Below are 25,038 nucleotides of genomic sequence, written 5' to 3' on the forward strand. Positions count from 1 at the left end.
CATACTCATGGCAGCACTGTGCCCCAGATCTACTAGATTTCTTACTTTAGAGGAGTTGATGTTAATTACATTCTCGTATTGTACAAGTGACACGTAATTGGCAATAAACTTTTTAGCCTGTGACCAACAAAAGGGACTGGGTCGGCTTATTTTATATATTGAGCATTTGTTCAAGCACTCACAGCCCCTGGCATTGCTGGATATCCAGAGGCTCCCGTGAAACTGTATTACAGAAAGCATCACTGGATTAATTAGTCATTTGACATCTCAGAGATTACTGTGAGCTGTTGCTGTAGGTAGCATTGAGTTTAACCGTGAACAAGAGTGAGAGTGGGTATGAGTAATTCCAGTCTCAAATAAAAAAAATTTATCAATCTGTAAAAAATTGATTGAATCCACATAAAGCTGTCAGACTTCCCCCTGCAAGACATAAATAAGTTTAACCCTTCCGTGCAATAACGTAATGAAAGCCAAGCGCATTTTGCAAACAGGCCCCGAAAAGAAAATGAATGAGCAGATATATGATGATGATATGATGCACACCATTGTTTTTCTTGTGACATTACCAATAAGTTTGATGTGTCACATGACCCTCTTCCTATTGAAAAAAACAAAAGTTGTATCCAAGATGGCCGACTTCTAAATGGCCACCATGGTCACCACCCATCTTGAGGAGTTTGCCCCCTCACATATACTAAAGTGCCACAAACAGGACTTTAATATCACCACCCATTCCCATGTTATTACGGTGTATCCATATAAATGGCCCGCCCTGTAATATATATTTATATATATATATATCGTGGAGACACGACCAAGACAACCTACAAACTTCCAACTGAGCGTCACTATGGGGACAAAAGGTAATTTAAGTGACTTTGCACGTGGCGTGGTGAAAGATGGGCTGATATGAGTATTTCAGAAACTGCCAGTCAGCTGGGATTTTCCCCATACAGCCATCTCTGGAGTTCACAGAGAACGGTCTAAAAAATGCCTTCCTAATGCCAGAGGTCAGAAGAGAATAACCAGGCTGCTTCATGCTGATTGGAAGGCAACAGTAACTCAAATAACGCTCTAGACATGCAGAAGAGAATCTCTGAAAGCACCTTGAAGTGGATGGGCTACAGCAGTCCCATTTATGTGAGTTGAGAACAGGAAACCGAAGCTACGATTTACAAAGGCTCATCAAAATGATAAACAGAAGACTGCAAAAATGTTGTCTGGTCTGATGAGTTTCGATTTCTGTTCCAAGATTCAGATATTAAGGTCAGAATTCAGGCACAGATGTCTGGCTTCCTCCCACAGTGCAAAGACGTGAGAATGTGTGTGTGAATGGATGTCTGTCTCGGTGTTAGCCCTGCGGCAGACTGGCGACCTGTCCAGGGTGTGCCTCGCCTCCCACTCTATGGTAGCTGTGTAAGGTAGCAGTGTATCCATCTCCTGATGACTACTTCCTGCAGGATACCACGTTACAAAGCTCAGATCATCCCAAACTGTTTTTTGAACATGACAGTGAGTTCACTGCACTCTAACATCCTCCACCGTTACCAGATCTCAATCGGGTGGAACATGGAACAACGGGAGATTTGCGTCATGGATGTGCAGCCGACAAATCTGCAGCAACTGTGTGACGCTACAAAATCTCTGAGGAATGTTTCCAGCACTTTGTTAAATGTATGTTATAAAGGATTAAAGCAGTTCTAAATGCAAAACAGGGTCCAACCCAGTAATAGCAAGGCGTACCTAATGAAGTGACAGGTGAGGTGAACATGTCACTAATCAGCTGGGTACCTCTTTGTTAGCTGCGTTGTAACATAAGCTTATTCTCCTCTTAGACTCACTGTAAGTCACACAGGATACAACATAAGCCACGTGTCAAATGTCAATTTTAGTTGATTTATGTCATGCGTTCTCATTCTGATTCTACATCTTTAGCTTCTTTATAGCTGGCAGTCTCTATATGCTACACCGACAGCCACGGCGACTTGCCGCCCAGTGTCATTGTTTGAGCTTTTAGGCTGTCACCCCTCCATCTGCTCATTTCTGAGACTTTGTGTTCAGAGAAAGGCAACTGTCAACAGTGAATTTACAATGGAGAGAGAGAGAGCAGAAAGCAGCGGGGAGTGAAATGTGTAATTTCCAGTCAGCGAGAATGACGGCTGAAGAAAGAGGAAGAGAAGAGGACAAGGGGAGCAGGGAGCGACTGAATTTTAGAGAAAAGAAAAATCCAAAAAGGCTACTTTATGTTCACTTCTTTCCCCAATTATCAACCTTGTTTCTTCTTTATCTTACCTTTTGATTTATTATACTTACACTCCCCCACTCCCATCCACAAAACTAGTCCTCTATAAATTGGTACAATGTTAATTTAATAAGCTAATTAGTCTGTACTTCAAAACATATTTGTAGAGGTATGAAGCAAGTCCCTGAAGTAGCTCACAGCAAAAATAAAATGATGCTGTTGGTGAGTCGAGTATAACCGTACGCTGAGGGGGCGATAAACAAAAACTTATTTTGCAGCAGCCGGTGGCACGCTGCAACTGGGACGAGAACCAAAAATCATGTTTGGGTTTTATGATATATTTTTTAAAATAACTGGTACAAAAAAAATCCTCTCTTTCTATATTGTCTGTGTCTACAACTATCCCATGATAACAACAGCCCCTCTCACAGAGCAGGCAGAATGAGCAGCAGGAGAAAGCGGTGACGGTATTGGTCACAGAAGAGTTTAGGACAGGGAGAGGGGAGAGAGGAAGACCGTAAAAGATGTTCAGTGAGACAAAAAGCAGGGATTGGCTTTCTCGCTCTTTCCCTCAGTAAGCCCTTCTATTCATCCTGCTATCCCTCATAGGAGAGAATGGAGCTTCAACATGCAGCTGGCGAGACGGTGATAAAGGGCTGGCGGAGAAGCTTCAATACAAGCGGCCGAGGATTCAGTAAGAGGGAAAAGAGCAGAAAGCTTCTTCAGCTAGAGGATGGGTAGTGAAACTGAGAGCGAGAGAGAAAGGGAATATTGATGAGAGAAGGAGTTGAGGGACGTCACAATGGGCCGTTGAAAGTGAAGAGTGAAAACGAAAATGAGAAAATCAAAAGTCAAAAAGCATGAAGGAGGGCGGCGAGAAGGACAGGAGCTCAGTTCCATTCAAAGAAGTTTATCCTCTGAGTCACAGAAACGCACATACACCCAAAGCACACCTAAGTACCTCAGATCTTATGAAAACTGCTATTAAAAGAAGAAAAGAAAAAGGACAGGCCCGACCCATCTGGTCTCATACCTGCAGCTCGACTCGTTTGGTTCAGACTCACGTAGGTTGCACAGTGAACCAACAACATATAACTGATTCTTGATATACTTGGAGAAGAGATGCGTCAGTGTACCATGACCGCACCCCTCTGAACTGGACTAAAGCCTGCTACGTATGGTCGTGTCAGAGAATAGCTTGGCTCATGCAGCTAGCTCGCCTAGCGCAGCGCTCTCGGATCGTTTGTTGGTTTTTCGCAGCGTAAGGTCTCTAGCGTGGGTTTTCAAGAACACACTAAGTGTTGAAAACTACAACACAAGAAAACCTGTACTAGAACTACATTTCATATTGTAATATTACTTTTCCTGCTTATAACTGCATGTATGAGATGTCACTGGACTTACTGCCAGGGAGAATGACTGGCTCTAATCCGTAATATCATAAACCCAGCACATGCTTGTTGATGTTTGAGGCACTGTATGATTGGTTATTTTATTTTTTCTACTCTACTCATACCCTATTTAAAATGTTATCTATAATAAGCAATACGAGGGAAGTAATTAAATTGTCCTACATAGTCCAAGTGTTGCTGGAGCTTCAACTTCCTCATATTGTCATCTCATGAAGCAAAAGTTACTGTGGTCACTGTAGTTACTGTGTGGTGACTGTGTTTAACTGGTCAATAATCACAATCCTTCATGCTATAAACCATAAGCGATGCTTATATGTTACCGTGCATGGTTCCATGGTTACCGCTGATCTGGCATAAAAATACATGCCTCCTCTACAAACAATCCCTCGACAGCTTGAATACAGCAGATGGATTTAACCCATTAAAACTTAACGCATGTATATCCATAGACTGTGAGGGCACCACGGGTCTTACTTACTTTTAATAGCAGCTTAGCTTGTGTACTCATAACGGTTATCATAACAGATCAACTGGACCAGAATCTGCCTGATAATAAAGCGCAGACATACATGTTAAAAGTCTCTTCAATTCAATCCAATTTATTCAATTAAATTCTCTTTATATGGTGCCCAATCACAACAACATGCCCTTTATATTGTAAGGTAAGAAAAAAAATACAAATACAGAGAAAAATCACAACAATCAGACAACCCATATGAAGAAGCATTTGGAGCGACAGTGGGAAGGAAAAACTCCCTTTTCACAGGAAGAAAGCTCAGTGAGGGACAGCCATCTGCTGTGACCGGATAGGTGTGAGGGGAGGAGACAACTGACTCCCTGACTCCATCCTCTTTGAATCCTACCTGAGAATAGGAGGCAGAGCTACTTTGGCCGAGTAGGTGGAGCCTTCTGCTCAGCTGAGAGCTGACAACGGATTGCAGTCGTAGTTCCTGATGTGAAGCCTTGATCTCTCCACCAGCAGAAAGGAAGGGAGAAGAAGTGTGCGCCGTCTATTCACGTCTGTATGTCGGCAGTTGTGGTCACAATTCCCTGCAGATAAACAGAGACAGGGAGGCTTTTATTTCTCTCTTCAATATTGCATCCTATGAGATTACTTAGGTCTGGGTTATTGCTTACTTTAGCTCAATTATCATAGCATAATAACCACATCCAGTGCTCTGCAAGTACAATAATCAGCTTAATCATTCAGTATTCTTTTCCTCTTAATTATTTCAGTTTTGTGCAGAAACACTGCTACTCTTGGAACATTAAGCTCTCATAGAGAAGCAATATCCATTAAATTGTAATATTGTAGCCTTAGTAGCCCCCCTGTTCACGAGGGGCAGCCATTCAGAAGAAAGTTAGCTTGGAGGGAGGGTGTCCTTCAAGCAAGAGCAGCTCAAACATTTTGTTTCAGACATTGGATGAACTTGAGTCAAGGCAAGTCTCATACAGTCCAGGAATAAAAATATGAAGCAGGAAAGGAGCAAAACAGGTCGACGTTAACAATGAGCTTGATAGCAAAGCGATCTTTGTTCATAAAAGTTCAAGAAATAACAAAGAGAAGCTACATAAATAACTATTAGTGAGGTGCAGGGTGATGCTGCTATTACAAGAAATCTCCACTTGCCTTCTGTGTTAAGAAATGGGTTTGCAAATTTGCCGAGGAAAATTGTAGATATGTTGTTGTTTATGACAGAGTGATTGCTACCACTGCCTTTCTTGACAAAGCTGACACACACACACACACACACACACACACACACACACACACACACACACACACACACACACACACACACACACACACAGCCTGTAGTACTTGCTAAATCCCAGTCCTTGTTTAAATAGAAGTCTTTAAACCATGTGCATTTGTAAATGTCTGCACTTGTGATTCTTCCTCTGCTTTTCCCTTTTTCTGTTGTGCTCTCTCCCTCTCTGAAGACTATTCAGAACAAACACCCATGCTATTTATACACTGACGCCGAATCAGCATGGTAACCACGCTTTGTTTACCCACATGAGACACACGGTTTGAGGCGCGTGTCCTCTTTTTTTCCCTCTCTAAACAAAAATCACAACTACTTAGTTCTTGCGCATTAACTTAGCTCAGTTTCCAGTAAGGACAGCGTTTCTCTTTCTCTGACCAAATGTCTCTAGTAAACTGAGAGCAGACCCTCATAATGAAGGTAGTATTTCTGTGAAAACCACATCTCATAGCCTGGAAATGTTAAAAAATTTTACACTACAATTCGTTTTCTCAGAAAGCTCTGATCGAGAGTCACTATGTCTAAAGCAATACCGAAAGAATCGCACTTCTCCTTTCCTACTCTGCATGCATACCATTCAGGGAAATAAGTTCCATTTTCAAGCTCCCTGCATCAAACGCTCAGGCAACCAATACACTTGATTTTGCACCTTCTGTGCAAAGTACTTAATTCCCAACTACTGTAGTGGCACTCCACCATAACCTAAAGCAGGGCGCTGTTGCATCATTTATCGCACAGGTGTGAATCCAACTTTATGGCTTTGTTGCAGGATGTTCATTAAAAAGAAGTGAGTTAATGTTCCCCGGGCAAATAAAATGTGGTACAGTGCCTAATTTGATGCACAAGCACATCGAGAAACACTTAGTGCTCCCATCCAGTGTGCTCCCTTATTTTAAGTAACCCCGAGGCTGTTACCACAGTGACAAAGACATGTCCCAAGGTCACAGGGCCGAGTCGAGTGTTAACTTGAACCCCGAAACAACACGTTGACTCAGCAACGCAAAATCAGGTCAGCCGATCATGTGACAACCAAGAGTACCCCCTACCCCCGGGACAGAAAGTGATACTAAAGCATGCATGTTTTTGTTCGTACTAACTTAACACAAAATTCAAGCACATACACACAAGCACCCAGGCATACGAAAGAAGCAAAACACATCCAGCTCGTAGAGTCACGTATACACACAGAAACCCACACAGCCGTGGGAAAAGGTACACAAAAAACAGCAACAGCATACACAGAGGCCAGGACAACAACTTTACCAAAGATGACTTGATGTGAGGGTCTTTCAAAGAGGAAATACGTGCTTATTAGTGGTTGAAATGCACAAATCATGAGCTCATCATCTGCCTCAGAGCCCCAGATTCATGGCTGTCATGCTCTTTGCTCCCATATGCACTTCCTATAGATGAATAAAGTCACTTTTATCCCCAGTTAAAGCAGACAAAGCCTTGAAAGTGGTTATTTTCAACAACCGCACATGCATTGTAATAAAGTATGAAGCTATTATATGGTTGGACATCAGCTGTGCAAGTCCTTTTCCCAGTATTGGATGTTGTAAAAAATACTATGAGAAGAAAGAGTGACACGTACATGTAGGCATGAAAAGTATGGCAGTACTAGTCTGCCTACAATACAAAAATCTGATTCAAAGCTTTATTAGCAGAGCAAACATACAAAACACATCCTCAGAAAATGGTCTCAAAACATGTCCATGTCAACAATCCAAAATAAATAAACAGACATTTTTTGTCATAAATTTACATCTTTTAGTCCCATTTTTAAAAGTTTTTATATCAGGATATAAGGATGTTTAAATGTCTCCATTCACTAAATCATCAGATGTTCCTCTTTGTTCAATGTGGGGGGGGTTTCACTTGGATTCACCTTGCCTGTGTGCTTCTTGGAAATGGGGGGTGTTCTAAATATTGTGAAAAGTTTACACATAAGCACAGGTTTGTAAATGCTCACACTTACGACTGCAAGATTTTCCTCCAACTCAGCAGCCTCGGATTCAGTTCTCCATCTGTTGCAAAGGGCACTCAATAATACTGGCAGCCCCAATGTGTGTGTCTGTGCCTTTGTGTGTGTCTCCATGTGCACCTGTGAAACTGTGCACTGCCCCTTTCAGCCTGTTTTTTTATTGGTCTCCTGCCTGGCGTCCCTCTGTCACACAGAGGCTGTGCGCGTACGTGTGAGAGGGAGAAATTTTAGTGATATCTTTGCGAGCACCGATATGAGCTTCAACCTGAGCACCAGATTAAAAGAAGCAGCAGGTTAAAGACCCGGTGTGTCCGAACCAGGTGCGTTGGACATTTGCCTTTTCGCGTGTACCTCGGTCGGGTAATGTTTCGAAAAGTTCAGCGCTGTGGTGCATATCTGAGAACAGCTCAAGGTTAAAGGTCCAGGTGACACGGTTTAGATTAGGACTGTGGGTTAAGGTCAGATTGTAATCTGGCTGTGACGGTTAAGGTCAGGATGAGAGGCATAATAAAAAAAGCAGTGCACTGTGCATTGATGAGTGCCCTCACAATGACACAAGTAAATATATATGTATAAAGAGCACAACAGTACTGCTGCTGCTAAAGCAAGAGGACGGAAGAAAGCAGACGCTCTACGTACTTTATAACATTCTTTCCCATAAAAGCTCTAAGCTTGCACATTTCTGTTACATGTCACGTCAATTTAACTCTGGTATTCTCACATGATGTGTTCCTCCCACCCTCACCCTAATACAATATATGATAAATGTAATAAATCTCTCCTAAGAGGCTAGCAGGGAACTCCATGTGTCCTTGATTTCCTGCCTAAGCCACCTTCATTTGTGTTGTCTTTGTACTTGATCTGAACTTTTTGCAAATGAAGAAAGTTCACAAACTCTGGATCCAAAGGCATTATAAGGCAGATGGCCTTGGAAGTGAACTCTGCTGAAAATGAGTAGTACTTGGCTATTCTGCACAACATACACTCCTATAAACAAGCTGTTTTTCTAGTTTGAAATGTGCCAAAAGAGTAAGATTCCAAGGACTGAGGAAAGTGCAGCTTTGCAAAGGTGTTGGATTGCAGGCCGGTTCACTGGCTCCGCACAACAAAACAGCAATAAGCTGGTTGTTTGACCACAGCATGTCCTGCATCCGACTGGCTGCACGTGAGAGGTGGAATTATGACCAAATGGCTTAAGTCCTGCAAAAGTACCGGTAACGTTCCTGTGAAATATATCCCCTAATAAAATTTCACTCATTTGAATTAAATTGAAACTTTTATATTCTTACATGCAAAACGATGACAGATTTTTGCTTTTCCAATTCTATTCGTTAAGTATTATGCAAGTAGAGCTGGGCGATAGAACGATAACGATATGTATCGCGATATAAGTTTTACTCGATAGAGAAATTAAGCTATCGCGATAGACCTCGCCGTTCTTGTCCTCTTAAAATAAAAAATAAAAAATAAAAATAAAAAAAAGAACAGCCAATCCAAACTAAGTAGCGCAGAGCCGAATCAATCACAGCCGCAGCGTCACGTCGCATGACTTGTTACGTACAGCACAAGTGCCAAGCCGCACGTGTGTTTGTTTGGGAAGCAGCCAGCGGGTAATGGAGGAAATGAGTGTGCCGACTAGAAAAATCAACCGAGCGTGACCGAAGAGAAAACAGATGATGGTTCCAATGCCGGAGAGATTGTCGAACGGAAGAGCCATAGAAGTTCCGTAGTGTGAAGGTATTTCGGCTATTTCAAGTCTGACAAAAAACAGAGTAGCGTGCACTGTAAATTGTGCCGAAAGCACGTCTGGAAATACAATAAACTGGTGCATGCGTCACACTGTGCGCCACGTTATTGTTTCGGTGAAATGAATTTCTACAATACTGTTACTGTTAATTCTACTCTCTGCAGTGTTTAAATGCTTACATATACACACAGTTACTGTCCCTCCACACATACGACTCGGTTCTGCTTCTATGCCCCAGCTTTGTTTACTTTTTCCCACCGAGGCTTCTAGACTTCTGATTGGCCAACATTTCTGCACGGTTAGGAATCTAGCGCCACCTGCTGCTTTGGCATGTTCATAGCAAAATCTCCGTTTTCAAAAATACCCGTGTACGTGTGGACGTAGCCTCAGTCTCTGACTGGAAGCGCTAATTCGTCATTCGGCTTTTGTCAGACTAAAGTAACTGTTAAAACTGTTTGAAAAGCTAAGCTATACAACAAGGAGAGATTTAGAATTTCCTTTTAGTTCTCAGTTTATTTGATATTGACAAAAGTTAGTCAATTTTGAGTCCTGCAAAACAAACTAAGATTTATTTTTAGAATTAATATTTTGTTTCTAAGTGGAATTGACAATTTAGTCTGTTTTGTTTGTTCTATTTTGAAACTTAAACGCTTTAGCGGCTGCCTTTTGTGTAGTTTGCAATATTAGCCTTTATTTATCTGAAAAAGTCTCATGTTCCTTAAGTACATCTACCCTGTTGAACTTATTATGGGAAATAAATATTTAAATAAAAACAAGTTGCTGATTATTTCACATTTTACTTGTGAGCAACGGCACATTTAAATCTTACAAATATAGTTATTTGGCTTATATCGTGATAGATATCGTTATCACCTGAAATGAAAAAAACATATCGTGATATGAAAAAATCTCATATCGCCCAGCTCTATATGCAAGTAAAACTATCCATCCATCCATCCATCTTCATCCGCTTTGTCCGGGGCCGGGTCGCGGGGGCAGCAGCCTAAGCAAAGAGGCCCAGACCTCCCTCTCCCCAGCCACCTCCTCCAGCTTATCCGGGGGAATACCAAGGCGTTCCTAGGCCAGCCGAGAGATATAATCTCTCCAGCGTGTCCTGGGTCTGCCCCGGGGCCTCCTCCCGGTGGGACATGCCTGGAACACCTCACCCAGGAGGCGCCCAGGGGGCATCCTTGTCAGATGCCCGAACCACCTCAGCTGGCTCCTTTTGATGTGGAGCAGCAGCTGCTCTACTCTGAGCCCCTCCCGGATGGCCGAACTTCTCACCCTATCTCTAAGGGAGAGGCCAGCCACCCTTCGGAGGAAGCTCATTTCTGCCACTTGTATCCGCGATCTCGTTCTTTCGGTCACTACCCACAGCTCGTGGCCATAGGTGAGGGTAGGGACGTAGATCGACCGGTAAATTGAGAGCTTCGCTTTTACACTCAGCTCCCTCTTCACCACGACGGACCGGTGCAGCGTCCGCATTACTGCAGCTGCAGCCCCAATCCGTCTGTCGATCTCCGGCTCCCTTCTCCCATCACTCGCGAACAAGACCCCGAGATACTTGAACTCCTCCACTTGGGGCAGGAACTCATCCCCGACCCGGAGTGGGCACTCCACCCTTTTCCGGCTGAGAACCATGGCCTCAGATTTGGAGGTGCTGATCCTCATTCCCGCTGCTTCACACTCGGCTGCGAACCGTTCCAGTGCGAGCTGGAGGCCCTCACCCGATGAAGCCAACAGAACCACATCATCTGCAAAAATCAGAGATGAGATTCTGAGGCCACCAAAGCGAAAGCCCTCCGCCACTTGGCTGCGCCTAGAAATCCTGTCCATAAAAATTATGAACAGAACCGGAGACAAAGGGCAGCCCTGGTGGAGCCCATCACCCACCAGGAACGAGTCCGACTTATTGCCGGCAATGCGAACCAAGCTCTTGCAACGGTTGTATAGGGATCGAATGGCCCGTAGCAATGGGCCAGACACCCCATATTCCCGCAACACCTCCCACAGGACACCCCGAGGGACACGGTCGAATGCCTTCTCCAAGTCCACAAAACACATGTAGACTGGTTGGGCAAACTCCCATGAACCCTCAAGTATCCTGGAGAGGATAAAGAGCTGGTCCAGTGTTCCGCGACCAGGACGAAAACCGCATTGTTCCTCCTGTATCCGAGGTTCGACTAACGGACGAACACTCCTTTCCAGCACCCTGGCATAGACTTTCCCAGGGAGGCTGAGGAGTGTGATCCCCCTGTAGTTGGAACACACCCTCCGGTCCCCTTTCTTAAAGATGGGGACCACCACCCCGGTCTGCCAGTCCACAGGTACTGCCCCTGATCTCCACGCAACATTGCAGAGGCGTGTCAACCAGGACAGCCCTACAACGTCCAGAGCCTTCAGGAACTCGGGGCGGACCTCATCAACACCAGGGGCTCTGCCACCAAGGAGTTGTTTAACTGCCTCAGTGACCTCGCCCCCGGAAATTGGCGGGCCATTCCCCTCATCCCCAGACTCTGCTTCCTCCTCGGAAGACGTGTCAGTGGGATTAAGGAGGTCCTCGAAGTATTCCTTCCACCGCCTGACAATTTTCTCAGTCGACGTCAGCAGCGCTCCGCCAGCACTATACACAGTGCAGGTAGAGCACCGCTTTCCCCTCCTGAGACGTCTGACGGTTTGCCAGAATCTCTTCGAGGCAGTCCGAAAGTCTTTTTCCATGGCCTCTCCGAACTCCTCCCACACCCGAGTTTTTGCTTCAGCCACTGCCCGAGCCGCATTCCGCTTGGCCTGTCGATACCTGTCGGCTGCCTCCGGAGTCCCACAGGCTAACCAAGCCCGATAGGACTCCTTCTTCAGCCTGGTGGCTCCCTTCACCTCTGGTGTCCACCATTTGGTTCGGGGATTACCACCACGGCAGGCACCAACCACCTTGCGGCCGCAGCTCAATGCAGCAGCTTCGGCAATGGAGACGCAGAGAACATGGTCCATTCGGACTCAATGTCCCCAGTCTCCCTCGGAATGCTGTTGAAGCTCTGCCGGAGGTGTGCGTTGAAGATCTCGCGGACTGGGGCCTCTGCTAGACGTTCCCAGCACACCCTCACTACGCGTTTAGGTGCACCAGGTCTGTCCAGCGTCTTCCCCCGCCACCTGATCCAACTCACCACCAGGTGGTGATCAGTTGACAGCTCAGCCCCTCTCTTTACCCGAGTGTCCAGAACATATGGTCGCAGATCTGCTGATACGATTACAAAATCGATCATCGACCTACGGCCTAGAGCGTCCTGGTGCCACGTGCACTTATGGACACTCTTATGTTCGAACAGGGTGTTCGTTATGGCCAAACTGTGATTAGCACAGAAGTCCAATAACAGAGCACCGCTCGGGTTCAGATCAGGGAGGCCGTTCCTCCCAATCACGCCCCTCCAGGTCTCGCTGTCGTTACCCACGTGAGCATTGAAGTCTCCCAGCAGGACAACAGAGTCTCCAGGTGGAGCACCCTCCAGCACCCCCCCCCCCCCCCAGGGACTCTAAGAAGGCTGGGTACTCTGAACTGCCACTCGGCGCATAAGCGCAGATGACAGTCAGGACCCGTTCCCCGACCCTAAGGCGCAGGGAACAAACCCTCTCGTCCACCGGGAAAAACCCCAACGTACCGGCAGCAAGCCGAGGGGATATTAGGATACCCACCCAGCCCGCCGCCTCTCACCAGGGGCAACTCCAGACTGAGACAGAGTCCAGCCCCTCTCCAGGAGACTGGTTCCAGAGCCCAAGCCATGTGTAGAGGTGAGCCCGACTATATCTAGCCGGTACCTCTCAACCTCACGCACTAACTCAGGCTCCTTCCCCACCAGAGAGGTGACGTCCCTATTGCCAGTCTTGGCAGCCAGGGGTCAGTACTCCAGGGCCTCCGCTCCTGGCCGCCACCCAGCACACAATGCACCCGACCCCTATGGCGCCTCCTGCGGGTGGTGGGCCTGCGGGAGGATGGGCCCATGTCTCCTCTTCGGGCTGTGCCCGGCCGGGCCCCATGGACTAAGGCCCGGCCACCAGACGCTCGCCCTCGAGCACCCTCCCCGGGCCTGGCTCCAGGGCGGGGCCCCGGTAACCCTATCCCGGGCAGGGTAAACTGTTCCCTCGGTGTCCTTTTCATAAGGGTCTTATGAATCGCTCTTTGTCTGGTCCCTCACAACTAAATTAACTAAAAATGAAAAGAAACAAGTGACAGTGAAAGAAAGTAAGAGCCCCATACACACAATGAGGCTGTAACAGGAACATGAACTCTTGGTTATGCAACTCACTTAGCAACCCTCAGCACTACAACTGCGGGTCAAAGTGTAGCACTCTAAAAAGTGTCCCAAATGTGCTTCTGTGTACCTGATGATCGGGCTTTTTCCTGCTGACAAACACAGATATGTCTTCACTGCCATTCATGCAGTATTCATACATGCACCACATATATCTCAGTAATTGGTGCTTCTGACATGTCAGATGTCAGAAGCACTATTATTAAAATATTCTGAGATTAGAATATTTAATTTGAGTGTTTCACTAAATAAACTGTTTCCACTCAGTTACAGATAGTTTGTTTAAAGAGGAGGGGTATGTATGAGTTATTTATGTTTTTTAGCTGCCTGGAAACACGAATATTAATTTAACTCTACGCTATAGTCAGAGAGTCAGAGTAGTGTTGACAAACAGCGGCTTTCAAAACTTATTTCTGCCTGCAGCATTTTATCCCACACAATACTGAAATCTACCTCTGCCTCAAACGGTTAGTTTGGTTGGGTATTTGTGTAACTTTTGTCACTTAAAGGGTTAATCTAGATTAAAATGAACGTGTTAAAACAACAAAGGCACATAGCAGTACAGCAACAGCTCCATGTCTGTGACATCAAATTACTGTTTTCATCAAGAGAGTCTTGCAGCTTTGAGGACAGTAATTTCTTTCTTTGTGTGCTGTTTTCACAAACAAACTTTGTCACATGTCGACACAAAATCAATTTCATAATTTTACAAAAAAGTAATTTCGAGGCATTCAGTGTTTTAAGGTCGAGACTAGAATGTCGCTGGCCAGTGAAACCCAATGACGTGACCAACACTTGTGAGCCAGCGCTTGGCGACGGTGGCGAGGAAGGCAGATACCTCTAACAGAACCAGGCTCAGGGAGGCCCGGGGATGTTCCACAAATAGTGAGGGGTGTGAGGTCTAGGAAAGGCAGGGAAATACACATCAAACTGTTCTGAGATTATATTTGCTGGACTGACAGTTTGTGTCCCTCTATGGTCTAAGAGAACCAGAGACACGAGGGGGAAGAGTGAAAACTTTCATGCTCAGTTTATGGACTCAAGCACTGATTTTGGGCTATACCAAATAAAAATAAGAAATCAAATTTGTAAATCTTGGTCAGGCCACACAAGTCACACTCAGACCCGCCCATTGTTTGCAAACAAGGCGGTGCCGTCAGAAAAGCTCGACATTCCAAAACAGAACTTCTTACATTATTTATGGTGCTACCTCGTTTAAAAATATAACATAATACACTGTGACAGCAGCAAACCGAGATGGCAATTAAACAATGCTCTAACACTCTGTTCATAAAGTAGATTACCAACAGAGGTAAATTCAGATGAAAACACACGTGCACATATTTTGTCAGCACTCAGCATTGAGGCACCAACAGAAACTGGCTGTGTTGGGGAAATGCTTCAGAGGTTTACGTTGAAAGCACTTACTCACTGTCTAACGCCTCTGCACTAGGCCTTTGCAGGAGGGGCCATTAATTGTCACCTGATGTTGTTACACCACTTATGAAATAATAACAACTAATTAAAGCCATGAGATGATAATATTAACAAAGAACTTTACTAGAAGGTCAGTCATTGAGGTTGTGTTTAGTATTTTACAAAAGGCTTTAAAAAGAAAGCTATAAGCAAGTAGAAGCACACTTTGTATATCAGTCAGTTCCTTGGTAAGATTACTATGTGGTGCCGTGTCCTTGAACCAGAAAATTAAAAGTAAACTAACAAAGGTTTAATCAAATCCAACATAATCCGTTTCTTACTTCCTGTCCGTCACCTTGTCTTTTTTCCCCACTAAGATCTTCCTCTTTTTCTTCCTTCCTTCTTCTTTTTTTGTTTTTATATACTCTCTTCCTGTCTACTGATGCAAGTATTCTCCAGGGTAACACATCACAACATAACAACATCACTATGACACAAGACAGAGATGTGAGCTGAAGGGTGGGGGGGAAGTAAAATTCAGAGCAGACACACAGTCCAAAGTGCATCTGCATAGAAGAAAACTGAATGAAAGAGGGAAAAAAGAGAGGAAAAAGTGAACAAACGGTCTTCTCTACATGGCACGCTGGTACAGCAGAGCTAACATGTGCAAGTGAAGCCGACAGAGTTCACTAGCGTTGAACACTGGAGCGCAAGTTGCCACCTCAGGGAATTGCTCAGCATTGCTCAGTCGAGCCACGTTAGCACAGAGAGCCTGGAGACGCTGGAGTCGCAGGGAGCCCGGCTTTGATCGCCTCCCTAAGATCCGAATACGAGGATAAGGGGAATATGCTGGGAGGAGGACCTACAGGGAACACACATGCACCGAGAAAAACCACTTCAAGGTGTACACATGGGCACACACACACTGCACTACTTCAATTGCAATTTTTCCAAACATTTAAAAGACATACTGTACAGTAAGAACTACCCACGCATGCATAGTAATAATCTTCTGCCACTGATTCCCTGCAAAGGTTTTCTCTCCCAGTCCCAACCACAAGCAAGCACATGTGTTCTGGAAACGTGTAGAACGCTCGATGCACCCAGACATAGGAGACGCCGATATGAACGAGAGCTCAAAACCAGCAAACCCACCACTGAAAATTAAGTCCGAAGCTGAGTTAAATATGAACGGGGACAGCAAACAGCATTAATGCTACAGGCGCGCTCTCGAGCAGTAATCTGACAGTCAGGCAGACAACACGTATAATGGCCGGATTACGGACTTTCTACCACAGGAGAGCAAAGCGGATCCAAACTGTTGCTGCTCGAGCAGGTTTCAAGAGACCTCATTCAACACCTTGACACAAGCGTTTAGTCTCACTCGCCCCCACACTTTCATTCCTGTCAGAATGTGCTGAATGACGCGTCAACCTCTACTCTTTTTCTTGTCTGTCATGCTTTTAGCCGTGCCAAGAGAGTCGTTTCTTCTTGAAGTTATAATTGCTTGTACAAGCCAAAGTTAAAGTTCACTGGTTGAGGACAGAAACTACGCTACGATCGGACCAAATGTTGGGGTGGCATCTTCCAGAAAAGTGAAAAGCGCCGTGAAAAAAAGGTGAATCCACTCAAACATTTAGAGCTAAACCTCAAATCTCTCTTCATCTATCAGCTTTAAAGGCTATTTTTATTTTTTACTAATACTTTTTTTTTTAATATGTACTGAAGGAAGCATCCTTTCCCCAGCAGGAGACCAATGAAGGTCACATGAGGTAGTAACAGGGCTTTCACCCAGAAGCCTAAGGTCCAATGCCTGCATTTTCTCTTATTTGAGGAAATATCTTTCAAATAGAGTTCATCTGAGGAAATAAGCACAAATTATGCGTTTTTGCAATAGGGTGCTAATAACAAGGGCCTGAAGATGCAATTTGAAATTGGTTCAGTGCTGAATTATACCTACCTGCATACCTGGATCGGTTCAACTCTTGGGTCAGGTGCCTTTTTTAATGCTTCATATCATCATTCATAGGTCAGTGTTAAGTGGCATAACCTTCTGAAAGCCTCAAGTCCACTTAAAAAAAAAATATAAAAGTGGGCTCCTTGGAAACAAAATATAAAGAAATTAGGGGTGTCTCATTGTACAGGAACTGAATTTATAAAAGACAAAGCTGCAGAAAATGATAAGGAAAATTAGTCTGGCGTAAGGCATCTTATGTAATTGCTCCATCTAAAGAAAAAAACATGTACCATGGGATACTAGTGCAATACAACATTACATACACTTTATTTGCATGTTTGCTTGAGAGTTGAATAGAAGTGGGTCAAACACAGCTGCTGACAAGAACAGCTATTGGCTGAGAGATAAAGTTTGAGGAGAAAAACATACATATCTTATTATGAAGGCCTGCAGGCAGTATTAAATCTTTTAATTTAACAACTGCTTTGTTCTTGTTTGAAACTATTTTGTATGCTGACTAAGTTTAAGTTGTTTTTGAAAAAAGAAAAAAAAAGATTCATCCTTACAAATGACTGAAAATCTCACTTTTGAACATAAGGCAGACCTGACGTGCACACCAGAAGTGTGTGCATGTGGCCTGCCCTCAGGGTAGTGTTTAACCAAAGAAAACACATCAAAAATAATTGTGCACATATTAGGCATTATCTGTCCTGCACCAAATACTTTACCATCCCTCTTTTGACACTGTGCTCAACTTTAAGAAGATAATAGTTATTATGGGGTTCACAGCGTGACCTTAGGAAGTCACCAGCATACGTCAGGAAGCACTACGCCCGTGGCAGGTTCCTGCTGGCAGCACAGGTGCTCATACGCTCACTTAACACACACTGAACACACACACACATACACACATACACACATGCTGATGCACAGACATTTGGCCGGGACACTGCAGATACATCCTCCTAGCCACACTGATAAGCCTAACCACACACAAAAAGATGCACACACATAAAAAGTACAGGTGCTCACACTGCCCCACCAGCTGTCCCTGACCAAGTGACCAAGACAGAGAGGACAAAGGAACAGAGAGACTACAAGAAAGAGAACTGAGCAGATGCCAATACTGACAGGTGTGTGTACTATATGTGTGTGTGAGAGATGTGTGAGTGAGCGCGTGCATGCGTGCGGGACAGATCATGGCTCGCTTCCAACATGCTGCACTGCCCTTAACCCAAATAAGGTCCAGTTATCTTTGTTTAACCTTGACTGCAAGTGACGTGTGTAATTTTAGCTTGCATTATGTGCGTCCACACCTGCAAACTCATCAAAAACACAGGCCCGGGGAAAAGCCATAAAAAAACACACTCCCTCCTTTAGGAGCTTAAATATGGAGCTCGACATCAACAGTAATGTGACATTTCAAGTCAGCGCAGTTGCTTCTTGAGGCTTTATGTCACTGTTGAGTTATGTTTGTCTTGTGACACATCATAAAAGACTGCTCCCGCTCACTCCTACAACAGAGCGACAGTCAATTATATAACCAAGGTCAAAGGGTCAGAGTACCTAACCCTGTGTTGGCCACACCCTGCTGCCTCTTAGCAAGCCATAGTGAGACAAGGTGTCAATACTTGGATGTCCAGTGCTGCTCTCCAGGCTCCAGGGGCTTAGCTCAAACATGCCTTAGTGTGAAATCTCCTCAGCCCTGCAGTTACACACTGTTGAAAACTCTAATAGTATCAATTAATCAAATTAAAACACATGAATTGTTTTGTTTTCTTTAGTTTTCTTAATCCCATGGAGAGCACCTTCAAGGACGAAGGTGGACAAACGTTTGGTTTAAAGTCCAACATGTTCTTGTAAATTAACTGCATACTGCCAGGTCCTTAATTCCTCTTTCACTGTGCGCACTTTTCTGGAACAGGAACTTATGGATCAAATACTTCCACAGAGTGAGGACTAAATACGGCACTATTTTTTAAAAGAGGTCAGCTATTAAAATGGTGTATGGCCTTTTGCTATCAATGTATATATCACAAATACTTCACAGGCAAGAGAGGCATGTAGGAGCTTGTAGTCCAGCTACAGACAGCATTATATTGTGGTCTTGTAAAGTATAACAGTACAGTTGCTTGTGGCAGCTTGTTACACTGGGCGTTAGTCACAGGGATGGGCACCATGGGGCTACAAACTGCTACAAGGTCATGCTGAGATTACATAGTTGGAGGGGCCAAAAATTTAATGTGCACTCACTCAAACGCACACACCCCTTAGGGATTTGTATTTAGCTGTTAATGGCCCCAGTTAAATAAGTAAGGAAGCGCTTTAGATAATATATAAATGGTGAATTTTCTTATCACATCTGTTTGGCAAGGTTTTTTGTTTTTAAGTACGAAGGCGTAGGCTTGCTAGGACATCCTTAACATTTACATTATTTCTGTAGCTACTGTATTTAGCTGTATTCTGTCAGTACTTTTAGAGTGCATTAACATCTCACAAAATAAAACAGTGAATCACTGCCAGCACTGCACTCGAAAGTTTAAATGAGGGCAGGTTTTAGTAGTGACTGCTTCTGCCTTTCTGTGCAGAAAAAAAATGCATGCATTAGAAAAAATAAACACACACACACACACACACACACACACACACACACACACACACACACACAGGGTTGTCTGAGGTCAGGGAATTCTAAGTGCATTCCCCCCTTGACACATACTGTACGTCTCTTTCATACACACACACACACACACACACACACACACACACACACACACACACCACGAGTGCCGTACAAACACAGAGACAGACACACACACACTTACTCAGAGGAGCGCCCCGAGTGTCTATACATGATTAAAAGACTGAAAGTGGGGCAGGCGCACAGTTCTTCTTCTCTGTGAAATTACTGCAGTTCCTTTTAGCCCACCTCAGCACACACACACACACACACAGCCACTCAAATGCACACATACTTAGATCTAGCCCTGTGTCCATTATATGTGCATAAATACAGCACAAGATAACAGGTCCATAAGTTGGCTTAATAATTGGGTGATACCTGCCATGAAGGAGAGTACAGGAGCCAACCACTTACTCGTGCTGGCAGAACAAAAAATGACTGAAATGCTGTTTACTTGGTGCTTTGCATAATTATGCTATAACAGCACATCCAGAACACCCCAAATATTAAAAATAAAGCGCCCTATTGCTTCAGTGGGTGTCCACTAACTGTTGAAAGATACCCTCATGTCTCATCTGTGTGAATGTGATATGTGATATATGTCAGCTTTTAATGTAAACTAGCTGATTATGAATTCAAACTGCTTTTGCCATGTAGTACTGCATATTTTAAGAACAGCTTACCCTGAGCTTTTTACGCGAGCACAAATTAAAGGATCAATTTAAAGGATTAAGAATATCCAGGGGGGATTGAAAGGCATCATTACAATAAATTCTGCAGTCATAATGCTCGCCTTGCTATAGAATTGCAAAATGCTTCTATCTGAGATATTACTTCGAAAATAGCACAGTATTTATTTATTTTTTTGCTTCTTTTTTTGTTTTGCTTGGGGTTTTTTCTTTCTTGCTTCTATCACTATGCTATTCTGTGCAAGACCAGGATTTCTTAAACCTTTCACTGCACCTCCAGTGTTAAAAGATGATCTGGTCCATTGATTTGTGATCTTGGAACTTTTCACAGAAAAGTTGCAGATCTGCAAATACTGGAACCACTAAAAATAGCTCTCAGGGAATTCAGATGCCAGTTACCTCTTGCAGGACTTTGAACAGCAAACACATCTGTTCAAAGGACAGATGTTTTACAGATTACATTATTACAGAAATGCTTAATTTTCTGTATTTCATGTTATATAAATATATGTTTGCTTTACATGTTTGTTTTTTTGTTAAACAATCGATTCCAAATGTCAGTTATTACAATTACCATTCATTTGTTTTGGAGCAGCACGATTCATTTACCTTCAGCCTTTGCGCAGCACCTAAAACAAACCTTTGCAATCCTTAATTAAACTTCAGGTAGTCAGACACAGACGTGCGCTATTTTTGGCAGATCCACCTCATTCTGAGTCACGCACAAATGTTGGAAATCTGTCATGAATCATTCTACTTTGGAACAAAAAAAACTAAAATGGCTTTCAGTTACATGTCTGTACAAGAGGTGCCAATGACATACTGTGGTACCCTGAATTTAAAATTCAAATTTGCATGATTTTCCAAATGCTAAGTTCCACATTAGAGACTAATAAGAATAAAAGAAATCATGAGAAACGCATCAGGGTTTCTTGTTTATCAGCTTTACAGAGAAAAATGCTTTAGAGACGCATCATACTTCACAGTTTATCCCAAAATGATGTATTGAACATATGCTTTCAGGTATGAAGCAATTGATCTGGGCTATGCTTGGTAGAGGTATAATGCCAGTTACAAATCTCTCAACATGTGCACACCGTGCACAAAATACACAAACTGATCCGAGGCTTTTTCCATCTTGCGGGGCTTACAAACAGAAACCCATTTAAATGAGTGCAGGACACAAGCTTACTACTTTTACGAGGCATTATGAAACTGTGCCTCAGTTTTAGAAGATTAGAAGTAAACAACAACAATAAAACCCTACAAATCTCTTTTCCAAAGCTGGAGCATACGGGACCGAGTAGTATTACTATTGGTCCACTCCGATCATGTGCTGCACTTGGCAAACGCACTTAGGGCCGAGAAAGACCTGTGCAAAAAGTTCAAACAGAAACCTGCAAATCCAGCAGCTTCTTAGCAGCCTTGTGCAATTTTCCTGAGAATTAGATCATAGGCTGGGAGAGGGGACTGGATTTTTCTGTGTTGTGATTTTGGGAAATGAAAGTACACGTTTGAAACATGAACCTTTTGAAGTTGTGGATGTGTCCAGTTTTACATTGATCACTCAGGAACTGTTGATGCAACATCACTTCCAAGAGAAACTGATAAAATACAGATAGCTTTTGGGTCATACTGATAAGGCCTGGACTTGCAGGTCAGCAGATAGGAAGTCAAACATACTCATACTGGCACTTTGTGTTAAAACACACATTCAAGCACACATGCTGCACAGTTAGAAGGATTGATAATGCTCACATTGTGCAGAATAGCATGCAAATAACATGGAAAAGCTGCATTAAATTTTCTAAATAAGATACTGGCACAGAGCAGGATATTGAAAGTACTTCAGCCTTTTCTTAAGTATCCCTAACGTGTATTTCCCTAACTATCAATATATTGACATTACCAAGACAACACACTATAAACAAGCCACGAGCACTAGCAACCATGGTGCAAGACAGCTGACTCATATTTTAACCTCCTCGAATCTTAAATATAGAGCTCAGCTCCTCAAAACAAACACCCACCTTGACATTTTCTCACATCTTGCAATTTAAAACAATACTGATGAATAAGTGCCACATCATACAATGTGTGTAATACAAACTAAATGCGGTGCAAAGAGGAGAGAACCTATTAGCAAACTGAATCATGGGAAGATGAAACATGCACTTACAGCCCTGTTTATAGTATCTCATAAGAATCATGATAAGCACTGACAAGCTTAAACCCGACCATTGCTGTTCTAATTTGTTTTACAGGAACTCAAGCAACAAGGTATCTGCAGATGTTAGCTGCTGTGAATAGTTGTGATTCAGGGTCGCCCTGTTCAAGAGCAAATATCACAGAGCTCGGGTCTATCTGAGTGAATAAACTTAGCAGTGTGTGCATCAATGTTGCTGTTGGGTTTCCATCAGGAGGCCAGGAAACCTCTTCCCTACTTTGTTTCATATCCACAATAAGAGACCTTGTGAAGTTTCCAGTTGGTTTTATCTCTGTTTTTCAAGTTCAAGAAATAGAAAAGCTTTGGACATCTACATAAAGTATCCTCAAATGGCTCTCCCGCTCTCTTGTGCATGTTTACGTTAAAACTACCACACCAAAGCACATTAAACAAAATAGCCTCCAATTTATTTATTACAGCCAGGGTGGTTCAGTTAAGTCGCAAACTGAGTAATATTGTCATTAACCTGTTACTTTCTGTTCAGCACCTTTACACATTCAACTGGCTAATCTCATATGGTTGTGTAACATTTATGCTGCTTTAGCGTGACACCATGTGTTGCGCACTGCAAGCCGCTTTACAACCCAACTCCACTCCAGCTTCTCCTTTCATGCTGTTTGTGATTTACTTGCTCAACCTTGCTGTAGCCATTCAAACAACACAGCTAATAGGAATTTGTCTCAGTGTGCTCACATATAACTACAAGACACACCCAACAACACACAATACAACACAACACAATACAAATACAAAAAGTACATCTAATTGATCGAGCCTATCCCTGTTGGGAGAAGACTGAGCAGGTGATGTGTTAGGTGGAAGGGGTCAGAAACAATCCTGCTAGCCATTGTGATGGCATAGTATGAAGCTATGGAAGGTAGATCGCAACCAATGATCTCAGAGGCTCTACATGCAATGTTTATAAGCTGTTGTTTGGCTTGAGCTACGATAGCAAATCGGGCTGGGCTGAAAGTAAGCATGCTTACTCTGTAAGCATTTGTCATAGTACAGAATCACATAGCCATTTCTCAAAATCTATCACTAAACTTACATTTTTTTCACACACATGTTGTTTACACTACGGATGTACCGACTGCTTATGTGAATCACATATTGTTCTGATCCCAGCTGGAAAAGATCTAAAGCGAATTCATTTCGGTTCTATGTTGTTTACTACACCACGCACTTGCAGTGTTTAAGTACTGTGCATTTCACCACACAGTGTAGTTAACATACCAGTCGTGTCCACGCAGTTATCTGCTGTGATGAACCAGTGTGTCTGTTTCTGCGCTATGACGGCATCTCTTTCATATTTGTCTGCATTTACATTCACGCACTGAGGTGCTTTACCTCACTTACCTTTCACAACATCTTATCTCTAAAGCATGCCATTGTTGTCTCTATTTTATCATAATGAAAGCTGAAAAGACTGAACAGCAACTCGAGACGATGATGTCTGCAACAGTTACGCCCTTTCCTGAAATAGCTGTTAGGTGTAGTTTGTTCAAGTTCAATGTCCTGAAACAACATGTTTTTTGCATGCTTTAACTCCACCCTTGACCCAAATGGACACATGGATTCTCCTCCCTCTCTCTCCACACCATTTCTCTTGCTTTAGGTAAGAATGTAAATGGTAGCCATAAAATGCCTCTTAAAGGTGTACGCTACCTCAGTGCTCTCAACCTCCACCCTTTCAACAGTTAGGTAGCGTGCCCTGTCAGGTTGCAAATGCACTCAGCTTCATCTCAAGCAGCCCTGCTAGAGATGCTGTGGGGGCAAATAGCTAGGAGAGCTAATGGCACATCATGTAGCATTAAACCGAGCTGACTAGGCGCTGGTATCCAAAACCAAAGCACTGGAGAGGAGGGGGAGAGAGAGCATCTTTTTCCCCTCGAAAAGGCTGTTCCTGAATTTTGAGGCTAAATGAAGGGGAAAGGTCTGACGGGAGAAGAGAAGGGGAGTTACACAGTTACGTTAGTGGTGAATGTTGACATCTGACAGGCAGGCATAGTAAGCACCCATATACAAACTACCAAATCTTCAGTCAGAAATATTATTTCTGAATTTTGAAAAACACACAGTAAAACTAATACAGTTCTCTAACAAATTGTTTTAACAGTGCTGCCCTGCTGTGGCCTTAACGGGCCATGCTATCAGAGGAAAATAGCAGAGAGCACAGAAGCAGTGTCAACAGCAGACAATGAAAGCTAAGCCCAGTCAATTTATTTCCAAGGCTCTTAATTACTGTTATGATCTTATAGCTCTTCACAACGCCTACATTACTAAATGGAAACAATATCACAGCTTAGACCTATGACTGAAACAAGTTAACATTTGCAGAAAAGCCTCAACATGAAGAAGCCCTCGACCTAGATACTTTTAAAGGGATCCACCTGCCAGACTTCAGTTGAAGCCATTTGAACTGTGGTTTAGTTTCTCTAATAGACTGTCAGACCGTTAAACAGCAGGCCAGGGCCGGAAAATCATATCTGGAGCAACACACCACTTAAGTGGGGATTCCACCTTAAATGGTTCCCAAAGAGAAGGGAAGTGTTTATGGGGGATGGGGGATCAGGCCAGGTTCTAGGCGTCTATGTTAGGGTGTGCA

The 25,038-nt window shown here is 43.6% G+C and overlaps 1 protein-coding gene across 3 annotated transcripts in view; it reads right to left on the reverse strand.

Annotated features, from left to right (window-relative positions):
- Nucleotides 1-25,038, reverse strand: part of atxn1a (ataxin 1a) — a 101,086-nt gene that overhangs the window by 65,744 nt on the left and 10,304 nt on the right. For all 3 annotated transcript variants that reach the window (XM_026157048.1, XM_026157049.1, XM_026157050.1), the window contains one exon: nucleotides 4,518-4,704. The gene's annotated coding sequence lies outside the window, so the exon portion shown is untranslated. The remainder of the gene's footprint in view (nucleotides 1-4,517; nucleotides 4,705-25,038) is intronic.

The sequence above is a fragment of the Astatotilapia calliptera genome, chromosome 22, assembly GCF_900246225.1.
Source record: "Astatotilapia calliptera chromosome 22, fAstCal1.2, whole genome shotgun sequence".
Taxonomy (NCBI): Eukaryota; Metazoa; Chordata; class Actinopteri; order Cichliformes; family Cichlidae; genus Astatotilapia; species Astatotilapia calliptera.